The sequence below is a fragment of the Ranitomeya imitator genome, chromosome 3, assembly GCF_032444005.1.
Source record: "Ranitomeya imitator isolate aRanImi1 chromosome 3, aRanImi1.pri, whole genome shotgun sequence".
NCBI lineage: Eukaryota > Metazoa > Chordata > Amphibia > Anura > Dendrobatidae > Ranitomeya > Ranitomeya imitator.
Window position 1 is genome coordinate 655,535,344 of NC_091284.1, and position 27,736 is coordinate 655,563,079.

Below are 27,736 nucleotides of genomic sequence, written 5' to 3' on the forward strand. Positions count from 1 at the left end.
ATATACGAGTATCCTTGCCTGAACAGAGTTTGGTTTTGACAGGTCTGTAGCTGAAAGTTTAGACACTGATATAACACAACGCTTAGTTGTAGGTCCCAGAAGACCCTTTAAAGATGTTTGAAACATTTTCTCATATTTGGAATTAAATTTTAAAAAAAGAAGCATAATATAAACCAGGTTTCTATTTTCTTGTTCTCTGAATAGAACAAATGTTTTCTTCCAGGAGGTGATGGCCAGATACAAGGGCATGGGTACAAGCATGAATACATACAGGTACGCGGATATACCGGTGACCTGTAAGAAGCCTGCATGGTTTTCTTTTTAATAAAAATAAAGTAAAAGAAGCACAATTACAATAGAGACAGAAGTCCCGGATTACCCTTATGAGTCAATGTCCAATCTTATGCTGCATTCAGAGAAGAGATAAATGGGTGATAGAAATAAGGCGTAGGCAAGACTCAAGCCACGTCTGACCCTCAGACATCATCAACTTCCATATGAACCACCCAAAAAAGTGGACCCCATCCTCCCCAATAGTCATATATGGAGATGTATCAAAACTGATGCAAAGATAAAGTGGTGTAATTAGCAAATATCAGTTCTGCTTTAATATTTCACAGAATCTCTGGGAAATAAGAGAATGAATCAGCCTGGAGTAGATTCCCATAAGAACCTGCTTTCCTTTGCATCAGTTTTGAGATATCTCACACAGACTTCAACTAGACTAACGAAGTCCAAATCACAGATTTTAATCCAGACACAATAGCATAGCTTCTCACGCTAATGTGTTCAGATAAAAGACGGACACCGCCAGACAAAAAGAAAAATAAACTAGAATCCAGAGTTGCATGTGTTAGACTCTGCGGGCAGATTCATCCCTCATAGGGTTTCCCAAGTCAATTTTCTTTTTTTGTCTTGTGGTATTTCAGGGTTTTTTTTGTTTTTTTTGTTAAATTCCTTAAAATGTTGCACAAAATCAAAATGCTCTTTATTTTGCTTTTGATCAGTTTTGTGACATTTTTAGGGCAAAAGGTATGATAGATGTGTGTCATACTTTATGGAATAAATAAAATCAATTGAGGGACGGGGAACTGGAGTACATACTAAAATCAAGTCGAAAAGGATGAATCACTGAAAACCTAAATAAGCCCCAGACATGTATAATAGAAAAAAAAGAAGATCAGATGCAAATGAAAAAAAGGCAAAAACACATCAAACATTATATATGAATCTGGCTCCATGTGTTGAATCAAAATCTATGGCTCCATTGAGGGACATTTTAAATCCTGATTGAGACACTAACCCCAACCATCAGGAAAGGGGGCTCAGACGTGGTGTGCCCAGCCGAAGAATCTAAAGTTTCTTTTTTTCATTCTATAAGGATTTTGGGAGCAAAATATATGTTTGGAAGGACATTCCAATGGAAATATTCCATCAGTGATCGGTGCATTCCAATTTCGGAGAATTAAGAGGCCGTCGTCGTTTTCTGCACTGTACCTTTTTGGGTCAACAACCGTCTAGTTAAAAAATAAAAAGTCCTGAGCCTCCTCATTCTAGTCAATCTAATAGGAACATGTCATCTCTGGCCTAAAGACCTACCTAAAGTTCTGACAGTAGGGCAAGAACGTACACCCCAAATATTCCCTGCTGGCCCTCTAGTTTACTGTCGACAACTCAGACACTTATATGTTGTGACTGAAAGTAAAAACATAGTGTGGATATTTTTGCAGCTAAATCAAATTCTTCAAGCACATATTTCTTTCATGAGAGTCCTAGGATATAATACATATGCATTCATGAAACTGCAACCATAGCAGATCAGGTTTTCAAGCGCAACAATGGAAATTATGGAAAAGGAATGCAAGTAACGCTTTGTTACTGGAGAAGAAGAAGGTGTCAGTCTCTGTTACTGACAAAGCAGGAAAGATATTTTATGCCTCTCGCTTTATTTTCAGAAGCAAGATGTAAAGATATACAGCTACAGACGCAGAGTGTACACAGGCTTTCTTGTAAGGGCTTGTTCACAGAGTTATTTCTCGAGGATCTTGGAATACATTTTGATCCACATCCAAATGTGCTGAAAACGCTATGAATAAGTTTCCTGTTGATTTAACCCCTTAGTGACAGAGCCAATTTGGTACTAAATGACTGAGCCAATTTTTGCAATTCTGACCACTGTCACTTTATGAGGTTATAACTCTGGAACGCTTCAACGGATCCCGCTGATTCTGAGTGTTTTTCGTGACATATTGTACTTCATGTTAGTGGTAACATTTCTTCGATATTACTTGCGATTATTTATGAAAAAAACGGAAATATGGCGCAAATTTTTAAAATTTTGCAATTTTCAAACTTTGTATTTTTATGCCCTTAAATCAGAGAGATATGTCACGAAAAATAGTTAATAAATAACATTTCCCACATGTCTACTTTACATCAGCACAATTTTGGAAACAAAATTTTTTTTTTGTTAGGGAGTTATAAGGGTTAAAAGTTGACCAGCAATTTCTCATTTTTACAACACCATTTTTTTTTTTAGGGACCACATCACATTTGAAGTCATTTTGAGGGGTCTATATGATAGAAAATACCCAAGTGTGACACCATTCTAAAAACTGCACCCCTCAAGGTTCTCAAAACCACATTCAAGAAGTTTATTAACCCTTTACGTGCTTCACAGGAACTGAAACAATGTGGAAGGAAAAAATGAACATTTAACTTTTTTTTGCAAACATTTTAATTCAGAACCATTTTTTTTATTTTCACAAGTGTAAAAACAGAAATGTAACCATAAATTTTGTTATGCAATTTCTCCTGAATACGCCAATACCCCATATGTGGGGGTAAACCACTTTTTGGGCGCACCGCAGAACTTAGAAGTGAAGGAGCGCCGTTTGACTTTTTCAATGCAGAATTGGCTGGAATTGAGATCGGACGCCATGTCACGTTTGGAGAGCCCCTGATGTGCCTAAACAGTAGAAATCCCCCACAAGTGACCCCATTTTGGAAACTAGACCCCTTAAGGAACTTATCTAGATGTGTGGTGAGCACTTTGAACCCCCAAGTGCTTCACAGAAGTTTATAACGTAGAGCCGTGAAAATAAAAAAATCGCTTTCTTTACACAAAAATGATCTTTTCGCCCACAAATTCTTATTTTCACAAGGGTAACAGGAGAAATTGGACCACTAAAGTTGTTGTGCAATTTCTCCTGAGTACGTCGATACCCAATATGTGGGGGTAAACCACTGTTTGGGCGCACCGCAGAGCTTGGAAGAGAAAGAGTGCCGTTTTACTTTTTCAATGTAGAACTGGCTGGAATTGAGATCGGACGCCATGTCGCGTTTGGAGAGCCCCTGACGTGCCTAAACAGTAGAAATCCCCCACAAGTGACCCCATTTTGGAAACTAGACCCCCCAAGGAACTTATCTAGATGTGTGGTGAGAACTTTGAATGCCCAAGTGCTTCACAGAAGTTTAGAATGCAGAGTCGTGAAAATTAAAAAAAAAAAAAAATTTCCACAAAAAAGATATTGTAGCCCCCAAGTTTTTATTTTCACAAGGGTAACAGGAGAAATTGGACTGCAATAGTTGTTGTCCAATTTATCCCGAGTACGCTGATGCACCATATGTGGGGGTAAACCACTGTTTGGGCGCACGGCAGAGCTCGGAAGGGAAGGAGCGCCTTTTTGAAATGCAGACTTTGATAGAATGGTCTGTGGGCATTATGTTGCGATTGCAGAGCCCCTGATGTACCTAAACAGTAGTAACCCCCCACAAGTGACCCCGTTTTGGAAACTAGACCCCCCAAGGAACTTATCTAGATGTGTGGTGAGAACTTAGAATGCCCAAGTGCTTCACAGAAGTTTATAATGCAGAGTTATAAAAAAAAATATATATATATTTTTCCACAAAAAGGATTTTGTAGCCCCCAAGTTTTTATTTTCACAAGGGTAACAAGAGAAATTGGACCCCAGAAGTTGTCCAATTTATCCCGAGTATGCTGATGCCCCATATGTGGGGGTAACCCACTGTTTGGGCGCACGGCAGAGCTCAGAAGGGAGGGAGCACCATTTGACTTTTTGAGCGCAAAATTGGCTGTCGTGTTTGGAGACCCCCTGATGTACCTAAACAGTGGAAAGCCCCCAATTCTAGCTCCAACCCTAACCCCAACACACCCCTAACCCTAATCCCAACCTGATCCATAATCCTAATCACTAACCCTAACCATAATCACAACCCTTACCCTAAAACAACCCTAATGTCAACCCTAACCATAACCCTAATCAAAACCCTAAATCCAACACACCCCTAATCCTAATCTCAACCCTAACCTCAAACCTAACCCTAATCCCAATACACCCCTAATCACAACCCTAACCTGAACCCTAATCCCAAACCTAACCCTAATCCCAAGCGTAACCCTAATGCCAACCCTAACCCTAATACCAACCCTAATCCAAACCCTAATCCCAACTCTAACCCTAACTTTAGCCCCAACCCTAGCCCTAACTTTAGCCCCAACCCTAACCCTAAGGCTACTTTCACACTTGCGTCGTTTGGCATCCGTCGCAATCCGTCGTTTTGGACAAGAAACGGATCCTGCAAATGTGCCCGCAGGATGCGTTTTTTGCCCATAGACTTGTATTGCCGACGGATCGTGACGGATGGCCACACGTCGCGTCCGTCGTGCACTGGATCAGTGTTTTGGCGGACCGTCAGCACAAAAAAAAACGTTCAATGTAACGTTTTTTTGTACGTCGCATCCGCCACTTCTGACCGCGCATGCGTGGCCGTAACTCCGCCCCCTCCTCCCCAGGACATAGATTGGGCAGCGGATGCTACCCCCGGTAGCCGAGACCCCAAAGATTCTCCCGGGGCCGGACGGCGGGCGCACTGCGCATGCGCCCGCCATTTTTATGACGGCTGCGCCCACCGGGAGCCACGAGGAGCATCGGGGGAGACAGGTGAGTATCGGGGGGCTATCTGGGACCCCTTTTCTCCCATTTTCTCTGTCCTCTGATGTGCGATCACATCGGAGGACAGAAAATAAAAAGAAATCGCGTTTTTTTTTTTCTTTGCGATCGCCGGTAAACGGTTAATTACCGGCGATCGCAAAAGCGGGGTGGGTAAAAAAAAACCCGAATCATGTTCTCTGGGGTGTCGGCTACCCCCGGCAGCCGAGACCCCGGAGAAAATCCGACTCTGGGGGGCTCTATTTACTTTCTCCACAGCGCCGTTAATTAACGGCGCTGTGGTTTAAGTACACTTAGCGGCCGCCGTTAAAAGGCGTATTGGCGGTCGCTAAGTGGTTAAGGAGGAAAATGCTTCTGTAGTGCACTTTGCTGGGTTTGATTTTGTGTGTTTATTTTAGAGTGCAAAAAAGAATAACCCGTCACCCCTGAGGGTGGTGTCCTGCAGACTCTGCATTTTTGGCCATTATCCCCACTGATACAGTAATAACTGCGGTGCCAGTGCACACCTGCCACTTTTCACATCGCTGTGTGTGTGTGTGTGTGTGTGTGTGTGTGTGTGTGTGTGTGTGTGTGTGTGTGTGTGTGTGTGTGTGTGTGTGTGTGTGTGTGTGTGTGTGTGTCAGCATACGGAAAAAAAAAAATTGTCAGAGTTTTGTGCAAAACACTCAGGTGATTTTTTTTCTCGTTTGTCATCAGTATACAGGCCATTCTTACACAGCAGCAGTTAATTTATAAGACTAAATACAGCTTCCTATGTTAAACTGCAATGCATCCGTAAAAATCGGATGTTGTGCGGTGGCTCTGAATGGAATTCGATTTTTTGTTTTGTGAACCTATGGAGTTCATATTGCGACTTTTTTGTATGCGCAGTTAAAAAAAAAAAAAAAAAAAAAAAATCACAGACACTCCTGTGAACATTCCCATTAAATAACACTAGTCAGAGCGCTGTCCATTTATTCCACAGACTAAATACAGTCATATGAACTTGGCCTAATGGGTTAGTGGGGGAGGGGGAAATCACAATTCACTGGACTGATACACAAAACAGACTATGCTGTACCAATAGCAGGCAGCTTTTGGGATTGGTCACTGTGTGGACAAGCACACAGAACTGTGTATGGAGTCAGTCATGTCCGCATTATGCAGATGTTACTGGCCCTAGTTTTAGTACAACGGTGTAAACTCGGCTTGAAGGCAATATATTAATCCCTCTGCATTTGACATGTACAAAGTCCCATAAAGTACAGGATGAACAATGTAAATACGGAGCTGCTTGAAAAGTATTGATTTGCCAACTTGCATGGTTCTGAACATCTTAAAGGGGTAATCCCATCTGCAAAATCCTATCCAAATATGTAGTAGGAATAATTTATTATTATTATTAATTACAATAATATTATTATTATTATTATTATTAATAATATTAACAACAAATGGCTCCAATTAGAAATGTAGTGTAGTTCTTCAGATTCACTATGTAACCATGGATACCTAAACTACTGCAATGCCCTGCACATGGGGTAAGACATAGCGAATCTGAAGAACTATAGTACATTTCTAATTGGAGGCATTTGCTAATATTATTATTACACCTACTATATATTGGGATAGGATCTTGGAGCTGGGAATACCCTTTTAACTTCCCAAAACACTTTTCATTATCATTACAGGCCAGACTGCAATGAAAAGGAACACCTATGTACAGATAACACTGAATTTACCATAAAACAGGAGATAGATCACACAACATGGTACCTATAATCCACGTAGTCACTGTAAAGTAGATATCTAGATGTAGTCTAATTCTACACCCATCTACCAGATATCTATTCTTAATGAGGATGTCCAGTCATTAAGTATGTGATATAAAGACTCCCAGCCAGAACTGGACTAGTGGGCACGTGCCAACTAGATGGATTCTGGCCGGGACCATGCATATCGCATACTTGACCGCCGTTCCCACTGCAGACACCGGCGCTCCGCACAGAGTACAACGTGTGCGTTCATAAGTCTGCAGTCATTCATAAGTCTTGTCATTCTAGATCGGACAACTCCTAACTAATAACTAACCATCATTTTAATTTTTATTTCAGAAATCAATAGTGCACATGAAATTAAGCAACTTTGCAAGATATCTTATCAGAGGAATCTGCTTCTTTCTCCTCAAAATTCTTAATTCCCCGGTAAAATCTGTATTTAGTGCAGACAGAATATTACGTTACTGAGAGGGTAATTCATTGAATCTTACGTTTTCAAATGACGCAAAAAAAACCTTGCTCAGAAGCGTTACACCAGTGTCGTACCATAGATGTCATTGTGGTATTAGCATCACTGGTACATTGTAGAACTGTGTAATACTGCCGCAGTCATGCACGAGCCTCGTCTTTCCTAATGCACATTTGCTCTTTTTCCCTAATAATGCACATGGGATGGGTATTAATATGCAGCGATATTAAGAGGACTCATTACCTTGTGATGTATTGTATTCCTCAGCTAACCGTTGCTAGGGTCCTTCAATGCAGCTCTGGGATGAAGCATAAAACCTGGTGAAATAACAAGATGATATTTATTTATGAAGCGGTAATAAGTCCCAAGGTATTAGCTTATTAGTATACATGTTATTCTTAAAAAAACAAGTCTACAAATATCAGAAGAACCAAGGCTCAATGCATATGGCTTCAGATCCTTTACCTGATGGTATTACACTAAGGTTTTTCCAACATAGGCCCCTTTATAGCCGTACAGGGTATAAGCCCCACAGAAGTCCCCGCTTTCGACAGACTTCTTTGGAAATTAAACATTTTTACTGGTTAACCTCTGAATAGAAATAGTAGTCTGCCACATTTTCTAATATACTAGAAAAAAAAAAAGAAAAAAATATATATTCCAAAGCACTGCACGTTTGTGGCTTCTTGAGTGCAGTATGTGAATTCTCTACTTTCTGTCCAATCTCAGGGGGCAGTGCGCTTTCACCTTTCCCTGATGTAGTCAATCACTGCTCAGTAGCATCTAAGGCTATGTTTCCACGGTCAGAATTGGCAGCGCTTTGGGCGCAGCTCTGTCCAAAGCACTGCCAGCTTTTGGACGTGCGGTGATTCCGCACGTGTTCGCTGAACCTTGCGGAATCACCGCATCCCATACATTAATAATAATGATAATTTTCATTTATATAGCACAAACATATTCCACAGCGCTTTACAATTATAGAGGGGACTTGTACAGACAATACATTACAGCATAACAATAATCACAGTTCAAAATAGAAACTAAGAGGAGGGAGGGCCCTGCTCACAAGCTTACAAACTAGGAGGAAAAGGGGAGACACGAGAGGTGGATTTCGTTGTTCGGACCAGCCATAGTGTAAGGCTCAGGTGATCATGTAAAGCTGCATGAACCAGTTAAACAGACTAAGTATGTAACAGTACAGACACAGAGGCTATTAACTGCATAAAGTGTATGAGAACATGATGCGAGGAACCTGATTATGGTTTAAGTTTTTTGAATGGGCCATCCATACACTGGACTGTGATATTTATCTTGCAGAGACTGATAAATGATAAATAGACATGCTGCGGTCTGGAAAAACGAGCCGCATGTCCGTTTACGCAGGGAAAACAGAGGTGTCCCTGCACGCATAGTGGAGTTGGGATTTCATAAAATCCCATCCACTATGCTGTAACATCTGCCCGCTGTGGATTGGACGCTGCAGATGTACTGACCGTAGAAACATACCCGACTGCTAGATCAGCTGCCAAGCTAGGATTTGCAGCTTCTGGCAGGAACATGCCACCCCAAAAAAAGACAGTGAGGAAACACCCAGTTGAACTGCAAGCAGAGATGCCACATAGTGAGCTCCAAAAGCAACAAATGTGAATAACACTAATGGAGTTACACAGCGCAAAATGGAAAAAAGTGGCAAAATCCGGGAAGCTCAGGAATTTTTATAAGGTCCTCTTTATATAACTGTCGATTGGCTAAATGAAAGCCGACCAACGGTCATTTCCTGGCTGGGTTAGAAAGGTTAATCACAACTGTATGTGCACAAAACAATCATTAATAGGATTGCTCTCTGCCCATAGAATATCATGGCATTGGCAGAACATCATCTGTTTATACAGGGCGATGTCTGATAAAAAATTAGTTTTAAAGGCCATTTAAAAAAACACTGCACCCAATGTAGGAGTGCTTTGCTCATTCAACAGGTGTCTTCCAGCCTGTCAGGTGGAACGTAGTTGGGAATGTGCATTTTCCCAATCATCGGCTCATCTAAATGGGTCTTTCGCATTCACTTGCACTTGGACATTCCAATGGCCGGTTTCTAAGAAGCAAAAAAAATGTCTAAAACAGATCTGTTGCACAAGTTATCTAAACAAAAGCAGGAGGACCCCATCTATTATTATGCAGCCCACCTGGATTCTGTTATGTGTCCGTTTTTAGCATGGAAGAAAAAGATTTTGAATGCTGAACTTTTCTTTCGTTCTAAAAAGAGGCACCCAAAAGATCCCCATAATGATCCATGGTCTCCCTCAGCTTCCATTTACGTCAGTGATGCAATAGATCCATTTTTGAAGGGTCAAAATAGAACATAAAAAGGCTAGTGTGAACGTAGTCTTAACCTATCAGCACTGTATTCTTAAATCTATTTTATAAAGTACCTTTGTTATTTTTAAAACAATTTCTATTCCCCATAGAACTTCTTTAGGCTATCCAGATCATAGTACCTGTGATTCATTCATGCTGAGGCATCATTCTGAATGGCAGGAGTCGTGGCAGTAGTACGGTGAATTTCACCAAATCTGACTAAAGAAACACCAGTGCTCATTCCCATGGGTGGTCTACACAATATGGACTACTGGGAGCTCATGCCTGGAAAATTGTACTCTTGGCAATAGCACATGCAGCAGAACTATCAACAGTATGTTTGTACAAGATGAGAAAGCCAAAATAGTCTTAAGGTAGATTATCTTTTTTTTTTTGCGGTTGCTTTTTGCAATAAATTTCGGCAATTGCAGTTCTCTATAAAATTCCAAAATCACAGAAAAATAATCACATGCTCTGCACCATAATGATCAAACTAAACTGAGTACCACGAAAGGAAAAAGCACTGATAAAACACATACCAGGAAGATTTTACTGAGACTTTGGATAGGTCTGTATAGATCCTAGTATCGCACGGCCCCCTGACGAAGCCGTCGCGAAACACGCGTTGGGGCTACTGGCGCGTCTTTTTTGCATCTCATGATGGATAAGCGTTTATAGTGATAATTGGGGTGGGCTCCCGGGAGTCCTTTTGGCTCTAAGCACTGATATTGCATGGAGTCCTGTCACACTTTTCCTTCCCCCAAGGCACCACCATCACTCATAGGTTTACATACACACTATGCACCTTCCTACTATGAGCAGGTAAATACCCGATTTTTTATGCAATATTGACATTTTGCCATTCTCTACCTGATCTCTTCTCCTTTCTCTTAAAGATCTTGTGTAAATTGATCTATTATGCATTACATGGTTATTTCCATGTTATTTGTACTTTGAATAAATGTACGGTATACCTTTTATTATACCCTGGACATTTTTACTCCGTTTATTCTTCCATTTATGCACTCTTTTCCAATTGGTTATAGAGCCCTGTGGTCAGGTAACAGTTAAGCTGGAGTCACACATAACGATATCGTTAACGATATCGTTGCAACGTCACGCTTTTGGTGACGTAGCAACGATCCCGCTAACGATCTTGTTATGTTTGACAGCGACCAACAATCAGGCCCCTGCTGGGAGATCGTTGGGGAATGATCAGGACCATTTTTTGGTCGCTGATCACCCGCTGTCATCGCTGGATCGGCGTGTGTGACGCCGATCCAGCGATGTGTTCACTTGTAACCAGGGTAAATATCGGGTTACTAAGCGCAGGGCCGCGCTTAGTAACCCGATATTTACCCTGGTTACCAGTGTAAAAGTAAAAAAAAAAAAAAAAACAGTACATACTCACATTCTGATGTCTGTCACGTCCCCCGGCGTCCACAGGGTTAAAACTGCTTTCGGCAGGAGCGCTGCTAATGCACGCGCTCCGGCCGAGAGCTTCCCTGCACTGACTGTCAGCGCCGGCCGTAAAGCAGAGCACACACTGTTACTGCCGGCGCTGACAGTCAGTGCAGGGAAGCTCTCGGCAGCAGCGCGTGCATTAGCAGCACTCTTGCCGAAAGCAGTTTTAACCCTGTGGACGCCGGCGGGGTACGTGACAGACATCAGAATGTGAGTATATAGTTGTTGTTTTTTTTACTTTTACAATGGTAACCATGGTAAATATCGGGTTACTAAGCGTGGCACTGCACTTAGTAACCCGATGTTTACCCTGGTTACCCGGGTGCTGCAGGGGGACTTCGGCATCGTTGAAGACAGTTTCAACGATGCCGAAGTCGTTCCCCTGATCGTTGGTCGCTAGAGAGAGCTGTCTGTGTGACAGCTCCCCAGCGACCACACAACGACTTACCAACGATCACGGCCAGGTCGTATCGCTGGTTGGGATCGTTGGTAAGTCGTTTAGTGTGACTAAAGCTTTATGTTCTCCATGTTGGTTATTATCATTTTAATTGTTGTACTACAACCTCTACCACCTCCCGTTTCAGTAGTAAAATCATACTAATAATTGCAACAACAACAAAAAAAAAAGAAGTACTGTAATTTATATGAAACAACAATTTATGTCTGTTTTAGCCCCCCAAAAATAAAAATAAATAAATGGAATTTTAAAGGATACTACAGATAGAAAATATTACAAATAGAAAAACCCCTTATTCATATCTGATATAACAGCCCAGAACTAGTGAGCGCAGCTCTAACATAACCTGGATTCTGCAGTCGATGCTTTAGAGAATCGTTCCAGGAGCAATGATGCATCGTTCTGCAACATATTTCATATTCTTACAATTGTAGGGGAATTTATCTTATCTCGCCATTAATGAATCCAATGCATAACAGGGCTGCATCGTTTACTGGAGTTTAAAGCAGATATATAGCACACACTGTAAAACAAATCACTTCTGTGACAGCAGCAATACCAAAAACGATAATTATTATGAGACAGGCAGTCAATGGGAAAATCAATGCATTTTAATAGCACAGCAGGCAGCAGATGTATTGGCAAGGTGACCCCTTTTAGCATCTCTCATGGACAGCCATGGCTTGATCTACCTTTTATCACCATGCAGACGGTAGGAAGGTGCTCTGGTTATGTTCAATAAGCGGGACATCAATAATAATGTCAGCTGCTTTCACCCACATGACAGCAAAGCAATTTACATAAATGAACATCCATGCGTAGAGATTCTTCAAGGTCAGTCTGCTGTTAACCTCATCAGCGGAATTGCCAGGTTTACAGAACTCAAAAATCTCTCCAAGCAGAAGACACTCAAGAGTCCATCATGTTCAGTGGAACATCGGCCTGAGCAGACCTGGGGACATGAGCATTGTGCAAATGTGTCTATTTCACTTAAAGGAGGAAAAAATAAGGGTTTGGCACCATGTTAGCCAACTGAAAAAATAGAATGCTCTCAGTGGGAAAAACACCATCTTTTAGCTATGATACCTTGTAATAGTTAACAAAAATAAATTATGTTGCAAAGCAAGCGGAGACTTCTTAAGTCTTTCTCAAGCAGCGTATAACAAAGTATCTGAAGATAAATATTCTACAAGATTCCCGGGGACAGTTACATGTTTCTCTTCCAATGTGGTGCACTTAATTCTGTGCACTATATGTCCTATTGGGGGGTCTGTACGTGGGAGAAACAGAAGAGGTCTCATAGCCACACAGTTATGGACACAAACACCAATTTACCGTTGGCCAAACATTTCTGTGGTCCAGGACACAGCATAAATAATATGAAAGTGGTCATATTAAAAGGCAAATTTAAATCACAAAAATATTGAAGGGTTTGGGAAAACAAATTTATTACAGTCTTTAAAGGGAACCTGTCACCCCCCCTCCCCCAACTTGTGCAGCACTAATGCTGCATCCTGACAAGGTGGCTCTTTTAGTTATTGGTGCTGTAACTTTAGAAATAATCCATTTTATAATTTGTCCCAAATACCTTGAATCAGTCCTGGAGGCAGGTCTTTCCCCCCCTGCTGCAAACGCAGCACCGCCGTCACTCACGTTCTCTTGGCGCCGGGCGCCGCCTCCTCAGCGCGGTTTTCAAATGAGTCGGCACCTGCGCTCTTTTCTCATGCCTTGGGCATCCGCAGTGTATATCTTCGCCTCTCACTCATCTCCCTCCGCCTTCTTCAGACTGTATCACCATGGCATCGCATGGAACCTTCCCAAATGCAACGCCACGGTGATTAGGGATCAGCTGATGCAGCACAGTCTGAAGAAGGCGGAGGGAGATGAGTGAGAGGCGAAGATATGCACTGCGCATGCCCAAGAATCCCAGCCCTGCAGTGAGAATAAATCAGAAGACACTGCGGGGCGGGATCTCGGGCAGGGCGGCCGCACAGGCGCAGTCAGCTAGACTGCAAATGAGGACAGAGGACGGGCAGCGCTCACGGTGGCGCAGTGGTTAGCACAGCAGCTGGGGTCCTGGGTTCTAATCCCACCTAGGACAACACAACATCTGCAAAGAGTTTGTATGTTCTCTCCGTGTTTGCGTGGGTTTCCTCCGGGCACTCCGGTTTCCTCCCACATTCCAAAGACATACTGATAAGGATTGTAGATTGTGAGCCCCATCGGGGACAGTGATGATAATGTGTGCAAAACTGTAAAGCGCTGCGGAATATGTTAGCGCTATATAAAAATAAAGATTATTTAAAAATAAAGATTATTATTATCTTTCAGGTTACATCGGGGGGGCTTATCTACAGCATTGCAGAATGCTGTAGATAAGCCCCAAATAGCGGTGGTCGCAGTTTATAGCGGCAAAATGAGGTGACAGATTCCCTTTAAAACAAAATCTGAGGAAACTGCTCCAGAGACCGTGAGGGCACCAGGCCTCTGATCTTAAGGTACCGTCACACTGGACGATATCGCTAGCGATCCGTGACATTGCAGCGTCCTGGCTAGCGATATCGTCCAGTGTGACAGGCAGCAGCGATCAGGCCCCTGCTGTGATGTCGCTGATCGGGGAAGAAAGTCCAGAACTTTATTTCGTCGCTGGCTCTCCCGCTGACATTGCTGAATCGGTGTGTGTGACACCGATTCAGCGATGTCTTCGCTGGTAACCAGGGTAAACATCGGGTTACTAAGCACAGGGCCGCGCTTAGTAACCCGATGTTTACCCTGGTTACCATCGTTAAAGTAAAAAAAACAACCACTACATACTTACATACCGTTGTCTGTCCCCGGCGCTGTGCTCTGCTCTGGCTGTGAGCGCCGGGCAGCCGGAAAGCAGAGCGGTGACGTCACTGCTCTGCTTTCCGGCCGCTGTGCTCACAGCCAATACAGAGAAGCAGAGCGCCAGGGACAGACAGCGGTAGGTAAGTATGTAGTGGTTGTTTTTTTTACTTTAACGATGGTAACCAGAGTAAACATCGGGTTACTAAGCGCGGCCCTGCGCTTAGTAACCCGATGTTTACCCTGGTTACCGAGGACCTCGGGATCGTTGGTCGCTGGAGAGCTGTCTGTGTGACAGTTCTCCAGCGACCAAACAGCGACGCTGCAGCGATCCGGATCGTTGTCGGTATCGCTGCAGCGTTGCTTAGTGTGACGGTACCTTTACTTGGATATTGGGACTATAAACATTTCACACCACTACTCTAATCCAATTAAGGATTCATTCCGAGCTCAGTTTGTTTGGTTAATTTAATTGTCCATTTATTATGCAATGCCTCTGTATTTTTTGTGCATATATTTGTGTTTCTTCAGAAACTCTGCTATACCATGACTGAAGAAGAGACCTAAGAATTCTCAAAAGCTTGATTTGCAACATACCATATTTTTCGGATAATAAGATGCACATTTTTCCCCAAAATTTGGAAGGAAAATGGGGGAGGGTGTTTTATAATGCAAATATACCTTCCTGGCCGCAGGCTGGAATGAGGGGGTGTTCGCATATGTGGTGTGGCGTGCCACTGCGGGTGTTTGGTGCTGCTGCGGATTTGCCGACATCTTGTGAAAGCCCAGAGCCCCGCACAGTGACATGGTTTCCTATATGGTACACTGGACTCCAGGAAAATGGCTGTTAACCGAGGACGCCGCATGCGCAGATGGAGATCTCGGCACCAAGATCTCGGGAGATGAGATCTCAGCACTGAGATCTCACCTCCCGAAAGCTCGGTGCAGAGATCTCCATCTGCGCCGCACCCGACCGGCAGCCATTTTCTTTTCCCGGAGTCCAATCCACCGCAATGGAAACCATAACCCAGGCTATAACCAGCCGTTGTGGCAGAATATTATACGGTCATATCTTGTCATTAGGCTTCATACACACAGCGAGTGTTTTGTAAGGCTACATTGCACAGTAATACAGTACCAGCTAAGTTAATGAGACTTCAAAAATCCTATCTACACACTGCAAAAATTCTCCCAGTGTCAACTGACCTACTATAATTCGCAGTATGCAAATTCTTTATGAATTATGAATACCAAGGAAGGTGACGGGCACAAGGGGGCATTCTTTGCGTCTGGAGGAGAGAAGGTTTTTCCACCAACATAGAAGAGGATTCTTTACTGTTAGAGCAGTGAGAATCTGGAATTGCTTGCCTGAGGAGGTGGTGATGGCGAACTCAGTCGAGGGGTTCAAGAGAGGCCTGGATGTCTTCCTGGAGCAGAACAATATTGTATCATACAATTATTAGGTTCTGTAGAAGGACGTAGATCTGGGGATTTATTATGATGGAATATAGGCTGAACTGGATGGACAAATGTCTTTTTTCGGCCTTACTAACTATGATACTATGTTACTATGTAAAAATTAGCGCATGGGGTGAAAGTCTCTACAAAATCTGCATGTAACACCTATTTGGTTTTGATGTTTAAATGTTGACATTATGCAGCGGAAAATCTGCATCGATTCCACAACTTTTGCAGGTTCCCTGAAAGTGCAAAAATGCCAACTTTTAATCAAGTGTCTTCATAAAATGCCTCTATGGATATTCATCATACAGGGTACAGAATCAAGAGAGAAATGCACTGCTCTACTATTACCCTAAGTTTAGGACAATAATAACTTTTACCCAATATGCACAAATTACTGGATATTAAATTATTCATGTGTGACCAAATCACTGGAGCAACACTATTCAGACGCCATTCATTCTGAACAGCCATCAATCAGAAACACAGAGACATATCGGAGAGGATAAACTATTGGTATGATTAAATAACCAATTAGCCATTTACCACTGATCAATTTGCATCTCCGATTTATAATTAGCATACAAACCCTATTGTATTACTTCAGAGTTTAGCTGTCAATATATTTTTAGATACATTTGGATCTATGGGCAAAGGAGAAATGAGCTGCAATGCTCAGCACATAAGGTTTGACAGAAATGGCGCTAGATAAAAGAAGAGTTAAAATCTGATCAGATACAGAAAATCCTAGAACAAAAATATAACACAGCATATTTCTAAAATCTGTAGAAAAAAAAAAATTATAATATTTGAGGCTGAACAGAAGACAATGATCTGATGAGGTTTCTGCATGACTTCATTAAAATATCTGTGGCATTACATCAAGATGCACATCTGTTGCGGGAATTGAAACATTTTCCCTATATATATTCTATCTGGCTGCACATGGACATCAAGCTGTAATTCATAGAGATTTTAGCATTTGTTCTATTAAAATTTAACACTAAAAGGCACATTTTTATGGAGGATTAACCGTGTGTTTCCCCAAGTTCATAGTAATGTCTTCTGCAATGAGCCTCTATGTGGACGGGGCAAAAAGAGGCGATGTGAGCAGCCCGGAGAAAAATAAACCAATATTATTACATGTGCTATAGAAAAGCCATACTTCCCAAAAGAATAGTGATGGATCCTGAAATACATAGCAAATTCCACGTGTCAGGGCTCATACAGGGGCCTCGTTTATATATACCCTCTACAGGGGCTCCCATAGAGCACATTAGGACTCTCCTGAACTAAGCAAGACGTATTGGAACTCAAAAAGCATTTTGCAACAAAATGTGCACCCAATTGCCCTGGTATTTTTTTTTATACATGTAACACAAAAATGTCTAGAAAAAGTGATGTGCTAAGAAGAGTTGTAAAATGCAGTAGGTTTATTCATTTTTGGCCATAAAATACGCAATCCAAGAGGTGAACTATGGAAACGTGTAAACATACCTCATCACACAGCATGCTGCAAAAGATTAACTCGGGTAGGTCTACTTTTACCCTAAAGGTACCTTCACACTGAGCGACGCTGCAGCGATACAGACAACGATGTCGATCGCTGCAGCGTCGCTGTTTGGTCGCTGGAGAGCTGTCACACAGACCGCTCTCCAGCTACCAACGATCCCGAGGTCCCCGGTAACCAGGGTAAACATCGGGTTACTAAGCGCAGGGCCGCGCTTAGTAACCCGATATTTACCCTGGTTACCAGCGTAAACGTTAAAAAAACAAACACTACATACTTACATTCCGGTGTCTGTCCTCCGGTGCTCTGCTTTCCTCTGCACTGTCAGCGCCGGTCAGCCGGAAAGCAGAGCGGTGACGTCACCGCTGTGCTTTCCGGCTGGCCGGCACTGACACAGGATGCAGGAGGAGTGCAGAGAAGCAGAGCGCCGGGGACAAACAGCTGAAGGTAAGTATGTAGTGTTTGTTTTTTTAACGTTTACGCTGGTAACCAGGGTAAACATTGGGTTACTAAGCGCAGCCCTTCGCTTAGTAACCCGATGTTTACCCTGGTTACCAGTGAAGACATCGCTGGATCGGCGTCACACACGCCGATCCAGCGATGTCAGCGGGAGATCCAGCGACGAAATAAAGTTCTGGACTTTCCTCAGCGACCAACGATCTCCCAGCAGGGGCCTGATCGTTGGTCGCTGTCACACATAACGATTTCCTTAACGATATCGTTGCTACGTCACAAAAAGCAACGATATCGTTATGTGTGACGGTACCTTAAGTTTAGGACAATAATAATAACTGTGCAACAACTGTGAACCAATTACTGTATGAACTGATCACGTGACCAAATTACAAAAACAACAGTTAGGTCAGGGTCACACTTGTGAGTGCAATGCGAGAAACTCGCACATCAACAACCGCCACTGCCACCGGCACTTGGGATCGGAGAGCACGGCTCCATGTATTTCTATGCAGCTGAAAGCTCCGGTCTGAACCGCCAGTGCCGGGTATTGATGCGCGAGTTTCTCGCATTGCACTCACAAGTGTGACACCGGCCTATTACTAATTTAAAGGGATCTTTCTGCTCCTTTATGGCTCCCAATCTGGATGATTTCAGCAGTCTGTCCCTTGAGTGAAGAGTAGATCATTTTTAAGCATGCTGCAAAGCGATTCAAGTCCATTGAGGAACCCTGCAGCTGCTGATCGTCATCTTACTTCTTCTAAGGGTATGTGTCCACGTTCAGGATTGCATCAGGATTTGGTCAGGATTTTCATCAGTATTTGTAAGCCAAAACCAGGAGTGGAACAATTAGAGGAAAAGTATAATAAATGCAAAAGTGGAGCATATGTTTCTATCACCCAATCCTGGTTTTGGCTTACAAATACTGATGAAAAATCCTGACCAAATCCTGATGCAATCCTGAACGTGGACACATACCCTTAGGGCAGGTGCGTGTTTTCAGTCCAAGTGTGATATGACAAAGCATCGGATCTCACTTGGAAAAAATGTTATTCTAAGGGGTTCTACACATGTACGATTTTTCCTTGGACCAGGTCTCTCCGAGGAAAAAAAAAAACTCAGCCATGCTAGTCACTGGGTCCGTCAAAAAACAAATAGAAAAAGCAAACTGCACTCACCTGAGAAAATCGGATCACAAAGGACTGATTTTCTTGAATGAGAGAGAATAAAGTTGTATGACCCTAGCCTTGGGTTAAGCTGCCACAATGAGTTTATGGTGAGATTCATTACCCTGGGAATTTTTTTTCCAGCATCTTACAGTCCTAGCAAAGAAGATGGGAATTATAGAAGTCTCATGCCCACCAATGTAAACTGACCTGGGGTGAGTTTTTGAAGTCTACAACAAGTTAATTTCTTTTGCGAGTGAGCCGAATTTTATGGGTAGAATCCCCCATAGAATTGCACTAGTTGTGCAAAATCGGCAGGTAAAAAAGCATGCGTTTTAAGTGTTACAGAAATGCAATAAAAAGAAAGACAATTCACAAGACTATCAATAAAGTTTTGTTAAAGCCAAGTACAAGGAACTATCAAAGCAGATCAGCTTAATTTTAAAGCATACCAAAAATATATATAAAAATGAGCATCAAAAACACAATCAAAAACATGTAAAAAAAAATGCACCCAAAAAGCAAAAAAAAAAAAAAAAAAGATCTCTAGGTGACTTAATTTAGCTAATAGGCTGCAATAACAAAACCTCCAAAATCCACATCATATCTATCTGTCTGCCTGATGTGCACTTTTCCTGAGACTTCATCTCTCTCATTTTATAAACGGTCCTTATTGCAATAGAAATCAGATTTCTGTTTTCAATTTCTAATATGTTGAATAAATAAAAATACGGTAGATTATGATTGAATGGTACAGGAAAAGCCACAACCCCATCCACTGAGTGAGCAGAGATATGAAGGCCTTAAGATGGGTTTTTTTGTATCTGACTGTTTCTATAAGATATATAAATATTTGATGAAGTGTGTAAAGCGCTGTGGAATTAATGGCGCTATATGAGTAAAATATAACAGGCATGTGATAGACTGACATTGGAGGATGAAGCAGGCAGGATTGGAGCTCACAATAGCTGTCAGGTAACACTACGAGATGATAAAGGAGCAATGCTTGACATTTTCAGGGTTGAACAGTCCAGCCAATTGTAATTGACATGCATGAATTCTGACATTTTCCCTTCAAAATACTGTTTACCTTCCACAATAACCTCACCTGCCACTTCTGCTTACCTTTCTGCACAGCTATAAACCAAGACAGTGCCCTTCCAACCTCATTATCCTCTCCTCGTGCCCTGAGATCTACATAAGAAGCCTTTCGCTAAGCTACATTAATTTTCTGCTCATTATTAACAAATACGAGCTGTAATAAAAATTAGCAAACACGATCCATATAGTACGGGAATTCGTGTTTGTGACACTGCCTTCACAAAGACAACCTCTCTTCTAATGGATGATGTGGTGGCGTCAAGCTCTCGCGGGGAGCCGCACCGTCTGAATGTTAGCGTGAACTGTAGCAATTCATGCCAGGCAGGTACATAATGGTGGATTACAGCAGCTCTACACTGTGGCTCACAAGTGGGGTCCCCCATCTCTCGGAGGTCCATACGCACCCCTTATATCCACGTCAGTGATTACATCACACCCTCGCCAAGTTCTCATCATCCCTTATCGACTACAGATTGGATCTTTTCCTGACATTAAACCCACATGATGCAATGCAGACTTAAAGTAAATGCACACTAGGCCTTTTTTTATGCAAATTTTCAGCTGTGTTTTACAGCACCAGCAAAGTCTATGAGATTTCAGAAATTTCATGCACATGGCTTGGTTTTTTAGTCATCAGTATTTTCTGCTTTGTTTGTTTTTTTCCCCACAATTGAGCATGTCACTTCTTTCATGGTTTTTCCTGCAGATTTTGTTTTCCATACGTTTACATGGTACTGTACAAAGCATGGAAAACTGCTGCCAATCTGCAGCAAAATCTGCAATGTGTGCACATAGCCAAAATAATTTTTTTCAGGGTATACAGGGGGGAGTCAGGGGTTTATATAACCACTGAATAAGCACAGCACATAAACTGATTAAGGTCATGGTTGACACAAAACAAAACTGGTGATAGATCTTTTTAAGTTCCTAAGGGTATGTGCACACGTTGCGGATTTCCTGCGGATCCGCAGCGTTTTTTGCGGTGCAGAAATGCTGCAGATCCGCAAGTGATTTACAGTACAATGCAAATCGATGGTAGAAAAAAAATGCTGTGCTAATGGTGCGGAAAATTCCGTGCGGAAACGCTGCGGATTAAAAGAAGTAGCATGTCACTTTTTTGCGGATCTGCAGCGTTTTTGTAACCAATTCATTATAGAAATCCGCAGGGGTAAAAAATGCAGTAAATCCACCGCAAATCCGCACAAAAAAATGCATCAAATCCGCACATGCGTTTTCTGCCAAGAGATGCAGAATCCACACCAAAAATTCCTAAGCCTAATCCGCAACATGTGCACATAGCCTTAGATGAGTTTTTGGCATTTGACACTGCACTCAAAAACACAATGGAAAAAAAAAAAAGTAACTGAACTTTTAATAGGTGCAGAAAACTCTGGCGAAATAAAAAACTGATGTTCCCTAAGGAGATAAAAAAAAAAATTATTAAAAAATAGTGATAAGCGAGTGTGATCGGCACTTGCTCAATTAAAGAATGTAAGTTTAAGTTTAAAATAAAACCTATTTGGATTTTTTCAGAGACAATGATACCCATCAAAATATAATATTATTTAAAGGGTACATTAACTGTTGGGAAACAAAATGCCAGAATTCACATATGTCATAGAAAAAAAATGGAATAAAGCGCAATCAGAATGTCACATGTACTTCATAATGGCATCAGTGAAAATGTCAGAAAAAATAAACAAGCCTCTGTGGACAAAAATATGGGATAAAAAAAAGTGACGAGTTTCAGACAAAAAGCTTTTTTTTTTTAAAAAAAAAAAAAAACAAGGTTTTAAATTTTACTTAAACTCTTTAAAAAAATCATAGGAAGTATAGTTTTTGTATGGCCATAATCTTTCGGACATGGAGAATGATATATTCAGGTTTTATGCACGCCATAAAATCAAAACTCTAAAGAAATGTAATGGCAGAATTGTATTTGGGGGATTTCTTTGGTTTGTTTTAATCGTTTCACCTATTTTGCATTTTTTTTCTTCTTTTTTTCACTTTTCAGTACATTGCCATATGGTAAACTGAATGGCATCATTAAAAAAATTAAAATGAAAGCGCAGTAACTACAAACTGTGGGAAGAGTCCTTGAGTGGAAAAAATCTGATCCAGGCAATGATGAGAAGTAGTTTTTATGCAAATCCATGAAGTCTGACTGGGGTCTTCGAGGGATGCTCTCCTCATGGTACAGGCAGCAGGCGACAGCCGATGGCTCCCCGGTACAGGACCCGGCTCCCCGGTACAGGACCCGGCTCCCCGGTACAGGACCCGGCTCCCCGGTACAGGACCCGGCTCCCCGGTACAGGACCCGGCTCCCCGGTACAGGACCCGGCTCCCGGGTACAGGACCCGGCTCCCCGGTACAGGACCCGGCTCCCGGGTACAGGACCCGGCTCCCCGGTACAGGACCCGGCTCCCCGGTACAGGACCCGGCTCCCCGGTACAGGACCCGGCTCCCGGGTACAGGACCCGGCTCCCCGGTACAGGACCCGGCTCCCCGGTACAGGACCCGGCTCCCCGGTACAGGACCCGGCTCCCCGGTACAGGACCCGGCTCCTCGGTACAGGACCCGGCTCCCCGGTACAGGACCCGGCTCCCCGGTACAGGACCCGGCTCCCCGGTACAGGACCCGGCTCCCCGGTACAGGACCCGGCTCCCGGGTACAGGACCCGGCTCCCGGGTACAGGACCCGGCTCCCGGGTACAGGACCCGGCTCCCCGGTACAGGACCCGGCTCCCCGGTACAGGACCCGGCTCCCCGGTACAGGACCCGGCTCCCCGATACAGGACCCGGCTCCCCGGTACAGGACCCGGCTCCCCGGTACAGGACCCGGCTCCCCGGTACAGGACCCGGCTCCTCGATACAGGACCCGGCTCCTCGGTACAGGACCCGGCTCCTCGGTACAGGACCCGGCTCCTCGGTACAGGACCCGGCTCCTCGGTACAGGACCCGGCTCCTCGGTACAGGACCCGGCTCCCCGGTACAGGACCCGGCTCCCCGGTACAGGACCCGGCTCCCCGGTACAGGACCCGGCTCCCGGGTACAGGACCCGGCTCCCGGGTACAGGACCCGGCTCCCGGGTACAGGACCCGGCTCCCCGGTACAGGACCCGGCTCCCCGCTACAGGACCCGGCTCCCCGATACAGGACCCGGCTCCCCGGTACAGGACCCGGCTCCTCGGTACAGGACCCGGCTCCTCGATACAGGACCCGGCTCCCCGGTACAGGACCCGGCTCCCCGGTACAGGACCCGGCTCCTCGGTACAGGACCCGGCTCCTCGGTACAGGACCCGGCTCCTCGGTACAGGACCCGGCTCCCCGGTACAGGACCTGCACTGCACTCCCATCGCCCCACCATACATTAGGACCTGGGATAACCTACATTTAGGAGAGAATATGAAGCACATTCCTTGCTAGGACGGCCATAAATAAATGTCAGCACTGGACAAGTTCCTGACACGTCAGATACTTACATACCATGGCACACAGTAGTAAGTACACCTGTACCTACAATCAGCAGGACACAAGTGGCCGGCGTGCAGCACTGGCAGAGTCCCGGGAAGTTTCTGGCACTCCGGCGCCTGCAGTCTGCTCCACAAAGATGGCTGCAAGCAGCAGTAACAACAAACCCGCTTCTTCCTGCTGCACCAAGTAACACAACACCCGGAAACTACCGGCTGACAGTCAGTATCGCAGCACTACAGCACAGACGCACGTGTGAGCACTAGAGCGAGAACTTCTTTGTTTTCATGTGTTGCTTACATTCTCCTGCGACGCCATGTTTGTGTGGCTTTCCAGGCAAAGTGAGTGGAGGTCTCCAGAAAAATGGCCGGTGCAAGAGGCCGCTGAGGTGCACGTATCTGTGTCTGTAGTATAGTGCTGGCAATGCTCCCGCCGGCCACGTGCACTCACGGCCCGCAGCTGGCACACGTCTCCGGTCCTAGCCTTGTAACGGGTTAACCTAGTAAGGACAAAGGGATTTTTCATTTTTGAGCTTTTCTATTTTTCTCCCCTTCTTCCAAGAAGCATTTCCTGACATAGGGAAATGGTGAAAAAAAAGAAATGTTTTGTTTTTCTGGCGCTCAATGTGCCGTAAATATAATTGTCCAGGTCGCTCCGATTGTGGCGAAACAAACCTGCGCTCATTTATTTTCCTCAGTCGTCAAACACAGAAAATTGTGAAGAAAATAATGTTGTTTTCTGATGTCATTTTCCGAGACCCCTAACATGTCTGTGCTTCTGCTTTTTGCGGAGAGACGATGTTTCTATTGATACCACCTTAGTGTACATAAGAGGCTTCATTGTTACATTTATTTCAGGGAAATCATAATTAAAAAAATCCAATTCTGGCTTTTTTCTCTCTTTACAGCATTTGCCAATCGGGTTAACCCCTTCAGGACAGTCCTTTTTCGGTTTTGCGTTTCCATTTTTTCCTCCCCTTCTTCCCAGAGCCATAACTTTTGTATTTCTCCATCAATATGGCCATGTGAGGGCTTCTTTTTTGCGGGACTAGTTGTACTTTTGAGTGACACCATTGGTTTCCCCATATCGTTTACTCAAAAAGGGGAAAAAAATTCCAAGTACAGTAAAATTGCAAAAAAAAGTGCAGTTCCACATGTTTTTTTTTTATTTCTTTTTACCATGTTCACCAAATGCTAAAACTGACCAGCCACTATGATTCTCCGGGTCATTACCAATTCATACATACCAAACATGTATAGGTTTATTTTGATGTAAGTGGTGAAAAAAAATCCAAAGTTTTCCGATACCCGTAGCGTCTCCATTTTTCATGATCTGGGGTTGGGTGATTTATTTTTTGCGTGCCGAGCTGACGTTTTTATTGATTCCATTTTGGTGCAGATATGACTTTTGATCGCCCATTATTGCATTTTAATGCAATGTTGTGGCAACCAAAAAACTGTAATTCTGGTGTTTTGACTTTTTTGCTTGCTGCGCCGCTTAGCAATCAGGCTAATTCTGTTTTTTCTTGCTAGATCGGGCGATTTTGAACGCGGCGATACCAAATATGTGTATATTTGATTTTTTTTATTGTTTTATTTTGAATTGGGCAAAAGGGGGGGGGTGATTTGAACTTACGTATTTTTTTTTTCAATATTTTTAAAAACATTTTTTTCACACTTGGCATGCTTCAATAGTCTTCAATAGACTAGAAGCTGCCATAACCCGATCAATTCTGCTACATACAAGCGATGATCAGATCACCTGTATGTAACAGATTTACTTGCTATAAGCGACCAACCACCATAGAGGTCTGTATAAGACCTCCGGGGTCACCGGTGGGCGGATTTCTGGCCCAATAGCTGGAAGCACACATTAAATGCCGCTGTCAGAGTTTGACAGCGGCATTTAACAGGTTAATAGCTGCAAGTGGATCGTGATTCCACCCGCAGCTATTCCAGGCACATGTCAGGAAGACACTACTTAAAATCACCTGTGGCTACTGGGAGTGCACATGTCCAAAAAGGCTTAATACAAATAGAGAACAAGACTAGCTGGTCCACTCCTGACCCATACCTTGTAGGCTTCTTTGCCCAGGAGAGGTGACAAAACAGGACAGGGACCCAATTATGAAGGACGCCTTGACATGGCAATTGGGCTCACATGCATTAGCCAATTTATGCGCAAAGTACCTTCCTTTCTCCAAAGTAATTTTGGCAGATAAATATTTCATGTGTACATTATATAGCGCTTTTTTCCTATTTTGTATGGCAATAATGCATTTTCAATGTCCTAGAGTAATCATTCTTGGTAAATAATGGTGCAACCTTTATCATTTTTCAGCTTGGGTGTAGATGCTGTAAGGACCTTGCCCCCTGCAGGCCGCTTGTTGCAGATGTTGGCTGGCCAGGACCATAGGTCCCACAGTTCAATAATGGAGACTTCCGTTCAAACATAGAGTCTTTACTGAACGATAACTTGGCAAATGATATATACAAGGGATAGCGGGTAAAAAGTCTTATGGACGTTTCCACTACAGTATAAAGCCTTCCTTACGCACACCGTATGCTTCCTCTATAGTTCTTCGCCAGGACTCTGCAGCTTCTCTGCTTCATCCTGGGTCACCACAGCCTAGCTTTTCCCCACAGTCCTGATCAGAAAGTCTCTCTACCTGCTCAGCGGTTCCGCAGCCTATTTATTCCACTACTGGCACCATGGATCTACCGCTCGGGAACCACACTACTCCCACAAACTCGGTCTTGTTTAGGTCTGTTATCTTTAGTGTTTAACAAACTCAGTGTTTCATAGCTCGGCATCCTATCCACGGATGCCTTCTCCAGAAGGCCACCGTGACTAATCAATCACATCTCTTTATGGATTTCACTATCTGTGTCTCCTCTTGATTGTGCATAACCACAATGGCAGCACTGTCTGCTTCACTCTCCAAACCCTATCTCACTATATCCAGTGAGCAGTTGCTTGCCCTAACACTAAGGCCCTCTCACTATGGGCTAATCCTGAACATTTAACTCTTATTTACCCTGCTGTCTGTTGCTGGGCAGAACTTCCCTACAATACACTATCTTACAGTCAACTATCTGATAACACTATGCATTACATTATACTTATCCAACATTACTACACACTATGTCACAATACATTACAATTCACATTGCACAATATATACATGGCGCAATTGGTGTCTTCAGGGGTAGGAACGTGAATGTCCAGTCCACCACCCTTCCACACAACCCCAGTGCAGCATCAGCAGTTTTAAATAGCCAGTTCCAATTCCTGAAACTAGAGGTAAGGGAACTGCCAATCCCTCCCAGCTCTAATGGCAACTCATAAAAACCCAGTTCCAAAAGCCAGGCCCATTAAAAACACCTCTCAGCACTATACGTGATGGAGCCTGCTTCTCCAGGTCCTACATCACACAGGCTTGGCATCTCGGTGACACATACATTGTGTCCAGGACCTGTCCAGCTGCCATTTTACAATATATTTTTTAAAAAGTTATTTTATTTTTTACATTACTTTTCATATTATTTTTTAACCTTACGTGACCTGCACCTGCAGACCTTTGATCTCTTATAATCCTTACTACAATACCACAGTACTGAAAATCTCAGTTTCCTATGATGCACAGCCCATGGCTGAGCTTCACAGAAGAACTGAGATAATAGTGAAGGGGTCTTCAGCAGATCTCTGACTGCCATAGTAACCCATTGGTCCCCCGCACGCAAAATGTGGGATACATTAAGACACAGCGCCATTTAAAAGGCCATTCTACAGTGGCAGCACAGTTCTGGCTACAACTGTTTAAGAGCAGACACCACCTATGTAATATAGCTGGTATCTGCCGTGTGTGGAGGAAGTTTAGCTCCTGAGTCTACTCCACACCTCCAGACCTCTTCCCAGGTTGCTAACACTCTAAGGGCCCCTTTCCACTTGCGAGGAAAACGGACGAGTGCAATCCGATAAAAAATCGGATTGCACTCGGACCAATGTTATTTAATAGGTGACATTCCATATGCGATTTTTCTCAGCCGAAATCAGGCTGAGAAAAAAATCGCAGCATGCTGCGATTTGCTGCGAGTCTCGGACGAGACTCGCCAATGCAAGTCAATGGGTGCGAGAGAAAAAACGCATGGAATACGGACCATCTGTATTCCATCCGTTTTTTACGGATACCTTACCATTCTGTGGCACAGAACACTGTAAATAGTCCTGTAAATTACTGTATAAAAATAGTTGCAGAGAAAAAAACGGATTGCA

The 27,736-nt window shown here is 43.4% G+C and overlaps 1 protein-coding gene across 8 annotated transcripts in view; it reads right to left on the reverse strand.

Moving 5' to 3' along the window:
* ENOX1 (ecto-NOX disulfide-thiol exchanger 1) overlaps positions 1 to 27,736 on the reverse strand; it is a 977,400-nt gene that overhangs the window by 727,288 nt on the left and 222,376 nt on the right. For 4 of the 8 annotated variants that reach the window (XM_069758240.1, XM_069758244.1, XM_069758249.1 and 1 more), the window contains exon 2: positions 7,443 to 7,516. The gene's annotated coding sequence lies outside the window, so the exon portion shown is untranslated. Of the gene's footprint in view, positions 1 to 7,442; positions 7,517 to 23,472; positions 23,722 to 27,736 lie in introns of those variants that run through there. The other 4 variants (XM_069758245.1, XM_069758241.1, XM_069758246.1 and 1 more) reach the window with 2 other exon arrangements.